At 48.1% G+C, this 9,632-nt stretch overlaps 1 protein-coding gene across 2 annotated transcripts in view; it reads left to right on the top strand.

Moving 5' to 3' along the window:
- Positions 1–327: 327 nt before the first annotated feature.
- The window catches only part of PLA2G6 (phospholipase A2 group VI), a 30,243-nt gene continuing 20,938 nt past the window's right edge, over positions 328–9,632 (top strand). Inside the window, exon 1 of one of the 2 annotated variants that reach the window (XM_038756265.1) lies at positions 328–489. The gene's annotated coding sequence lies outside the window, so the exon portion shown is untranslated. The remainder of the gene's footprint in view (positions 490–9,632) is intronic. The other variant, XM_038756267.1, reaches the window with a different exon arrangement.

Below are 9,632 nucleotides of genomic sequence, written 5' to 3'. Positions count from 1 at the left end.
GCCTGAAGGAGTATTGCCAAGGGGCCTGAGCTCCCTGGAGGTGTCGCCTGACAGAAGAACCGCTCTTCTGTCAGGAAATCTGTTTTTATTTCGGTTATCGGTGGAAGGCTGGGAACCATTTTCCGTTCTCCGCTCTTTTAAGAGGGGATGGAAGTGAGGGAGAGGCCTCCACCTTGGGCGATGGCGGCCATGGGGCGTGAGGGAGACGCCTCCACCTTGGGCAATGGCGGCCATTGGGCCTTCCGCCCCGCTCCAAGATGGCTGCCGGCCTCCATCACTTCCGGTGGCAGGCCTTTCCCCCTCCCTTCGGCCTCCATCCCAACTCCGCTCCTTCCCATTGGGCGGTTCATGGAAAACGACGCTCCCCCTTCCCTCCCCGTTCCCGTGGCACCGGCCGAAATTGGAGGAAATGGGAAGGGGGCGTTTGGGGGCCTCCATGGGGCCTGGGCCTCCTTTGCTTTGCAGAAGTGTTAGGTGGTGAGTGAGGAGGTGAGTGATGCGGTGGGGGTGGGGTTTGTGTGTGTATCAATCAATTAATAATAATAATAATAATAATGTTGGCATTTGTTAAGCGCTTACTATGTGCAAAGCACTGTTCTAAGCGCTGGGGGGGATACAAAGCGGTCAGGTTGTCCCATGGGGGGTTCACAGTCTTAATCCCCATTTTACAGATGAGGTAACTGAGGCTCAGAGAAGTTAAGTGACTTCCCCAAGGTCACACAGCAGACATGTGGCGGAGCCGGGATTCGAACCCGTGACTTCTGACTCCAAAGCCCGTGCTCTTTCCACTGAGCCACAATGCTTCTCTAATCAATCAATCAATCGTATTTATTGAGCGCCTACTGTGTGCAGAGCACTGGACTAAGCGCTTGGGAAGTCCAAGTTGGCAACATAGAGAGACGGGCCCTACCCAGCAGTGGGCTCACAGTCTAAAAGGGGGAGACAGAGAACAAAACCAAACATACTAACAAAATAAAATAAATAGAATAGATAGGTACAGGTTAAATAAATAAATAGAGTAATAAATATGTACAAACATATATACAGGTGCTGTGGGGAAGGGAAGGAGGTAAGATGGGGGGATGAGGAGGGGGAGAGGAAGGAAGGGGCTCAGTCAGGGAAGGCCTCCTGGGAAGGCATGTGGGGGTGTCGCCCCTTGATAATAATATAATCATAATAATGACATTTATTAAGCGCTTACTATGTGCAACTTGTTCTTCCCAAGCGCTTGGTACAGTGCTCTGCACACAGTAAGCGCTCAATAAATACGATTGATTGATTGCAAAGCACTGTTCTAAGCGCTTGGGAGGTGACAAGGTGATGAGGTTGTCCCACGGGGGGCTCACAGTCTTCATCCCCGTTTTCCAGATGAGGGAACTGAGGCACGGAGAAGTGAAGTGACTTGCCCAAAGTCACACAGCTGACAGTTGGTGGAGCCGGGATTTGAACTCATGACCTCTGACTCCAGAGCCCGGGAGCTTTTCACTGAGCCACGCTGCTTCTCCAGAGTGCTTCAAGAGGGCTTGATCACTCTTATAGACTGTGAGCCCCACGGGGGACAACCTGATCACCTTGTATTTATCCCAATGCTTAGAATAGTGCTTTGCACATAGTAAGCGCTTAACAAATACCATTATTATTATTATTACTCAGGACACCCTTCCCCCCGACCCCAGTCTGCTCCCTCCTCCTCTCCGAAGCCCAGAGCAACAGCTGCAGAATAATAATGATGGCATTTGTTAAGCGCTTCCTATGTGCCAAGCACTGTTCTAAGCGCTGGGGGGATACAAGGTGATCGGGTTGTCCCTTGTGAGGCTCCCAGTCTTGAAGCAGCATGGCTCAGTGGAAAGAGCCCAGGCTTGGGAGTCAGAAGTCATGGGTTCGAATCCTGACTCCACCTCTTGTCAGCTGGGTGACTTTGGGCAAGTCACTTAACTTCTCTGTGCCTCAGTTCCCTCATCTGTAAAATGGGGATTAAGACTGTGAACCCCACGTGGGACAACCTTGATTACCTTGTATCCCACCCAGCGCTTAGAACAGTGCTTGGCACATAGTAAGCGCTTAACAAATACCAACATTATTATTATTATTATTATCCCTGTTTTACAGATGAGGTAACTGAGGCCCAGAGAAGTGAAGTGACTTGCCCAAAGTCACACAGCTGACAAGTGGCAGAGTCAGGATTAGAACCCATGACCTTTGGCTCCCAAGCCCGGCATCCTTCCACTTAGCCACGTTGGTCCCCCTGCTTCCATCTCCCTGAACCCCACATGCCTCCATCCATGTCTTCTTTCCTCCTGTGCCATCTCCTTCCTCTCAGAGATAATAATAATTATAATAATAATTATAATAATAATGGCATTTGTTAAGCACTTACTATGTGCAGAGCACTGTTCTAAGCGCTGGGGGGGATACAAGGTGATCAAGTTGTCCCATGTGGGGCTCACAGTCTTAATCCCCATTTTACAGATGAGGTAACTGGTTCAGAGAAGTTAAGTGACTTGCCCAAGATCACACAGCAGACATGTGGCGGAGGCAGGATTTGAACCCATGACCTCTGACTCCCAAGCCCGTGCTGTTTCCACTGAGCCACACTGCTTCTCTAATGAATGTGTGTGCCCGTCGCCTGGCAGTGCCAAGGGTCAGGCAGGGGGCATATGGTCAGGAGAGCTTCCCTCTCCCTTATCCACCAACACACACAACACACAGACTCACAGTCACGCTCCCCACTCACACTCATGCCTCCATCCATCCCTTCTTTCCTCCTGTGCCATCTCCTTCCTCTCAGAGATAATAATAATAATATTAATGGCATTTGTTAAGCACTTATTATGTGCAGGGCACTGTTCTAAGCGCTGGGGAGGTTACAAGGTGATCAGGTTGCCCCACGGGGGGCCCACATGGGGCTCGCAGTCTTCATCCCCATTTTACAGATGAGGGAACTGAGGTCCAGAGAATAATAATAATAATAATGGAGATGATGGTATTTGTTAAGCGTTTACTATGTGCAAAGCACTGTTCTAAGCGCTGGGAAGGTTACAAGATGATCAGGTTGTCCCATGAGGGGGCTCACAGTTTCAATCCCCGTTTTACAGATGAGGGAACTGAGGCCCAGAGAAGTGAAGCAACTTGCCCAAAGGCACACAGCTGACAAGTGGCGGAGCCGGGATTTGAACCCATGATCTCTGACTCCAAATCCCGGGCTCTTTTTCACTGAGCCACGCTGCTTCTCTATAGGGTCATGGGTTCTAATCCCAGCTCCACCACTTGTCAGCTGTGTGCCTTTGGGCAAGTCACTTCCCTTCTCTGGGCCTCATCTGTAAAATGGGGATTAAGACTGTGAACCTCATGGGGACAACCTTGATTACCTTGTAACCCCTCAGCGATTAGAACAGTGCTCAGCACATAGCGTTTAACAAACACCAAAATTATTATTATTATTATTGTTATTATTATTATGGAGGGAAGAAATGAAGCCCATTCCCAACTCTTCCACTGACCCCTCTAGTGACCTTGAGCGAGTTACTCCTCCCTCGGCTCTCACTCCCTGCCCTTATCAGCAGTATCAATCAAACTTATTGAGCGCTCACCGTGTGCAGGGCACTGTCCTAAGCGCTTGGGAGAATACAGTGCAACACTATCACAGACATTCCTGCCCACAACGAGCTTATAGTCTAGCAGTGGAAATAGCGGTAGTCCTTATGAAGTGTCCTCTGTGCACAGGACACTGAAATAACTGCCCGGGACAAAAAAGTAGACAGGTAAGGGTTTCACATGGTTCCCGGTCCTCTTATTTACAGATAAGGAGAGTGATTTGGTGGCATTCACTCAATCGTATTTATTAAGCGCTTACTATGTGAAGAGGCCTGTACTAAGCGCTTGGGAAAGTACAATACAGCAATCAAGGGTGACAGTCCCTGCCCACCTCAAGCTCGCAGTCTAGATGTGGGGGAGACAGGCATCAATAAAGATAGAGAAGAGTAACACATGTGTCCCCCACTCCCAATCAGGATAAAAATAATAATAACACTAAGCACTTACTACGTCAGGCGCTGTTCTGAGTGCCGAGGGAGATACACATTAATGAAGTCAGACACAGTCCCTGCCGTCAGTTGTATTTATTGAGGGCCTACTGTGTGCGAAGCACTGTGCTGAGACATGGGGCCCACAGTCTAAGTAGGAGGGAGAAAGGATATTGAATTCCCATTTTACAGGTGATGGAAGATTGGTTAGGTAGTAATGTAGCTCTTCGGAGATGGTCTGAATTAAACTGGGCTATCACAAACTTTCTCTAGAATTCATATAGGAAGGATTCAGAGTCAGTAACTTTTTTCTCCCCCCCACCCCCTTTCCTCTTAACAAAGGGCTGGGAAATTGTCCCTACAATTTCCAAGAGCAGTTTTCTTTGAGGTCAAGATAGTGGGCCTGAAGGAGAGAATTCCTGGTTACCTTGAAAGAAGGGGTTAAACTTCAGGAACTTGTTAAACCAAGGAAATTCTTATTTATTCAGGTGGCTCATTAGGAAAATAGAATCCTACTTAATGCAGCCTTCTTTTAAGTGGACTTTTTTTTAAATGGCATTTGTTAAGCACTTACTATGTGCCAGCCACTGTGTTAAGCCCCAGGGTAGATACAGGGGCAAGAGAGAGTTCCTGAGTGCTTAGAGAGTACAGATGCGAGTATCTGGGTGAAGCAGAAGGGATGGGAGATGAGAAAATATTCATTCATTCAGTCGTATTTTTTTGAGCGCTTACTGTGTGCAGAGCACTGTACTAAGCGCTTGGGAAGTACAAATCGGTAACCTGTAGAGACGGTCCCTCCCTAACAACGGGCTCACAGGCTAGAAGGGGGAGACAGATAACAAAACAAAACAGGTAGACAAGCGTGAACAGCGTCAGAATAAATAGAATTATAGATCTACACACATCATTAAAAAAATAGGGAAGGATTCCTGGAGAAAACGTATTTGGGGGAACTCTAGCCAAGCAGAACAGAGCATATGAAAACCCACCCCCGTATCACCTAGAAACCCGAGAATGGAATAGTTTTGGTTTTGGAGAGGATATCTTGCTGGTGGGAATGCTTTGTGGTCACTTTGGTTTGCAGAGGCTTGGCAAAGCTACCGGTGATTGTTTAAGATAAACTCGTGGCACTCCTACTCAGAGAAGCCTTTCTGGAAGAAATGAGCTCAGAGGGGAGTTTTGATGAGAGAGAGGAGAGGAGATGCCTGGGTAATAATAATAATAATAATGATGGCATTTATTAAGCGCTTACTATGTGCAAAGCACTGTTCTAGCTGGGGAAATTACAAGGTGATCGGATTGTCCCACGGGGGGCTCACAGTCTTTAATCCCAATTTTACAGATGAGGTAACTGAGGCACAGGGAAGTTAAGTGACTTGCCCAAAGTCACACAGCTGACAATTGGTGGAGCTGGGATTTGAACCCATGACCTTTGACTCCAAAGCCCGGGCTCTTTCCACTGAGCCATGCGGGTATCCAGGCCTGACAGCCCGGAAGATGGGAAGAGGACTATACGATGGAAGCAGCGTGGTCTAGTGGGTAGCGCGCAGGCCTGGGAGACACAAGGATCTGGGTGCTAGTGCCAACTCCACTATTCATCTGTTGTGTGACCTTGGGCAAGTCACTCAACTTCTCTGAACCTCAGTTACCTCATCTGTACAATGGGGGTTAATCAATCAATCGTATTTATTGAGCGCTTGCTGTGTGCAGAGCACTGTACTAAGCGCTTGGGAAGTACAAGTTGGCAACATATAGAGACAGTCCCTACCCAACAGTGGGCTCACAGTCTAGAAGACTATGAGCCTTAACATGTTTTGTTAAGACTACAAGCCCTGTTTGGGACATGGACTGTGTCCAACTTCATTAGCTTGTATCTACTCCAGTGCTTAGCACAGTGCATAGTAAGCACTAAAAAAAAAAAGTGGGAAGGTGGAGACCGGAAAGGTGGACCAGATGAGCTCTGTAATGGGTGGAGTGAAGCCTGGCTCCACCAGTGGTTTTTCCAGGTGCGTGATGTTTATCTCCTAAGAGTCAGAGCTGAGTTGGGCACAGTCCCAAGGAGAACAGTCCTGTCACCTTCCTGGAATGATCCATACAGTTTTGGTTGTTTTTCATATCTGCTTTCGGTGCTAAATGATGGCATTTAAGCACTTACTATGTGCTAAGCGCCGGGGTAGATACAAGATAATCGGGTCAGACACAGCCATTGTCCCACCTGGCACTCACAATCTAAATAGGAGGGGAAACAAGTGTTTGATCCTCATTTTACAGATGAGGAAACAGGCCCAGAGAGGTTAAAGGACTTGCCCAAAGCCATACAGCAGACAAGTGGTTGGGCTGGAATTGCAGCCCCAGTGGTCACATTGCTCTTAAGGGGTGAGTTAGTGTTGGTATTGGCAGAATAATAATGAGCGTCTATACTTCACGCTGCTGCCCGAATCATCTTCGTGCAGAAACGCTCTGGGCGTGTTACTCCCCTCCTCAAAAATCTCCAGTGGCTACCAATCAATCTGCGCATCAGGCAGAAACTCCTCACCCTGGGCTTCAAGGCTGTCCCTCACCTCGCCCCCTCCTACCTCACCTCCCTTCTCTCCTTCTCCAGCCCACCCCGCACCCTCCGCTCCTCCACTGCTGATCTCCTCACCGTACCTCGCTCTCGCCTGTCCCGCCATCGACCCCCGGCCCACGTCCTCCCCCTGGCCTGGAATGCCCTCCCTCTGCACATCCGCCAAGCTAGCTCTCTTCCTCCCTTCAAAGCCCTACTGAGAGCTCACCTCCTCCAGGAGGCCTTCCCACACTGAGCCTCCCCCTCTCCATCCCCCCTGCCTTACCTCCTTCCCCTCCCCACAGCGCCTGTATATATGTTTGTACAGATTTATTACTCTATTTTACTTGTACATATTTACTATTCTAGTTATTTTATTTTGTTAATATGTTTTGTTGTCTGTCTCCCCCTTCTAGACTGTGAGCCCGCTGTTGGGTAGGGACCGTCTCTATATGTTGCCAACTTGGACTTCCCAAGCGCTTAGTACAGTGCTCTGCCCACAGTAAGCGCTCAATAAATACGACTGAATGAATGAGGGTATTTGTTAAGTGCTTAGTATGTGCCAAAAAGTGTTCTAAGTGCTGGGGTAGATAAAGGGTAAGCAGGTTGTCCCACGTGGGGCTCACAGTCTTAATCCCCATTTTACAAATGAAGTCTCTGAGGCCCAGAGAAGTTAAGTGGCTTGCCCAAGGTCACACAGCAGGCAGGTGGCGGAGGCGCGATCGGAGTCCACGTCCTCTGATTCCCAAGCATGTGCTCTTTCCACTAAGCCACACCGTTGCCTTTGAAGAACCTAACTGATAAATTCACAACGTGCCCAATATAAGGCAGATCCTGGGCCCTGTTTTATAAAACATCATTTGTTAAGCGCTTACTATGTGCCAAGTACTGTGGTAAGCAGTGGGAAAGATACAAGTTAATCAGGTTGGATAGAATCCCTGTCCCACATGGAGCTCACAGGTTGTCAGAGGAATAGGTTGAGGAAACAGTTGAGGAAACTGAGGCACAGAGAAGTGAAATAACTTGCCCAGGGTCACACAGCAGGCAGGTGGCAGCGCCAAGATTCGAACTCAGGTCCCCTGGCTTCCAAGCTTTCTTAATTTTTAAGGGGCAAAACGGCATTTGGAAGAAACCAGGGGTGACCTTTCCAGGAGATTGAGAGGCCTCGTGACCTGTGATGACAGAGGAGAGTGACCAGATTGCAGAGAGGCCCTCTGCAGACCCCTGAATTAGCTGACCTCAAAGGTCTCCTTCCAGCTTAAGCACACATAATAATAATAATAATAATAATAATAATAGCATTTGCTAAGCACTTACTCTGTGCCAAGCACTGTTCTTAGCGCTGGGGAGGTGATCGGCTTGTCCCACATGGGGCTCACAGTCATCATCCCCATTTTCCAGATGAGGGAACTGAGGCCCAGAGAAGTGAAGTGACGTGCCCAAAGTCACACAGCTGACAGGCGGTGGAGCCGGGATTAGAACCTATGACCTCCGACTCTCAAGCACAGGCGCTTTCCACTGAGCCATGCTGCTTCCAATGGGCACGTTATGGGCAGGGAACCTCTCTACCCACCCCGTCGTATCTTCCTCTCCCAACCGCTTAGTACAGTGCACTGTACACGGTAAGCGTTCAATAAATACCATTGATTGATAAGCGGAGTGGAGCCAAGATAGGGATGTTCACGGTGCTCTCTCGGAGGGAAAGACTTGGGGTGGTTATTGCCCATCCACATCTTACCGGTTTGTGGGGAATGAAGATGGCACCTTCAGAAGAATCCGTCCTCCCCCACACCCTTGGGTGTTTTTTTTTTGTTGTTGTTTTTTTAATGGCATTTATTAAGCGCTTGGCCCTCAGCCCTCTGGGGTGTGCCCCTCACCATTCCCCATTGCTTCCCCGCCAGCTGGGCGAGGTCCCATAGGAACAGGATGGCCTAGTGGTTAGAGCATGGGCCTAAGAGAAGGAGCTGGGTTCTTATCCCAGGTCCTCTGCTTTTCCGCTGGGCGACCTTCCGAAAGTCACTTGGTTTCTCTGGGCCTCAGGCACGTCATCTGTAAAATGGGGATTAGGACTATAAATCCCGTGTGGGACATGGACCGTATCCAATCTGATTAGCTTGAATCTACCCCAGGGCTTAGTGTAGCGTCTGGCACGTTGTAAGCCCTTAACAAATACGATTTAAAAAAAAAAAGAAAGACAAGGCCCTGGGAAAATTCCCCCTGGTCAAAGAAGAAAAAAAGAAACTGGAAGTAGGAAAAAACAAAACAAGCAGCTCCCTGTTATCAGTTTCATTTTCGCCTTCCCTGCTGGTTCCCCGATTTGATGTGTTAATTCTCCTTTTTCATCCTTGTTTTTGGAGTTGTTTTGGAGCTCTGTTTCCCAGAAAGCACGTGGAGACTACAGTTAGGGCTTGGCATTTCTTCTTCCCCCTTGGATTCCCACTGCCACCTCCATTCTGCCCTCCTTCCTGCCCAGCCCCTCTCTCCACTTCAGCCTGACTCAGGATTTTAGTTGTTAGTCATCATCAATCGTATTTATTGAGCGCTTACTGTGTGCAGAGCACTGTACTGAGCACTTGGGAAGTACAAGTTGGCAACATGTAGAGACAGTCCCTACCCAACAGTGGGGTCACAGTCTAAAAGGGGGAGACAGAGAACAAAACCAAACATACTAACAAAATAAAATAAATAGAATAGATATGTACAAGTAAAATAAATAAATAGAGTAACAAATATGTACAAACATATATACATATATACAGTGTTAGTGTTTTATTGTTGTTTTTTCTCGTGCTATTTGTTAAGCACCTACTATGGGTCAGGCACTGTTCTAAGCACTGGGGTAGATACAAGATAACCAGGTTGAACACCGTCCCTGTCCCTCATCATCATCATCATCATCAATCGTATTTATTGAGCGCTTACTATGTGCAGAGCACTGTACTGAGCGCTTGGGAAGTACAAATTGGCGACATATAGAGACAGTCCCTACCCAACAGTGGGCTCACAGTCTAAGAGGGGGAGACAGAGAATAAAACCAAACATACTAACAAAATAAAATAAATAGA

The sequence above is a fragment of the Tachyglossus aculeatus genome, chromosome 14, assembly GCF_015852505.1.
Source record: "Tachyglossus aculeatus isolate mTacAcu1 chromosome 14, mTacAcu1.pri, whole genome shotgun sequence".
Taxonomy (NCBI): Eukaryota; Metazoa; Chordata; class Mammalia; order Monotremata; family Tachyglossidae; genus Tachyglossus; species Tachyglossus aculeatus.
Note: the sequence above shows the minus strand (reverse complement) of the source record. Positions and strands in the feature narration are given on the sequence as shown.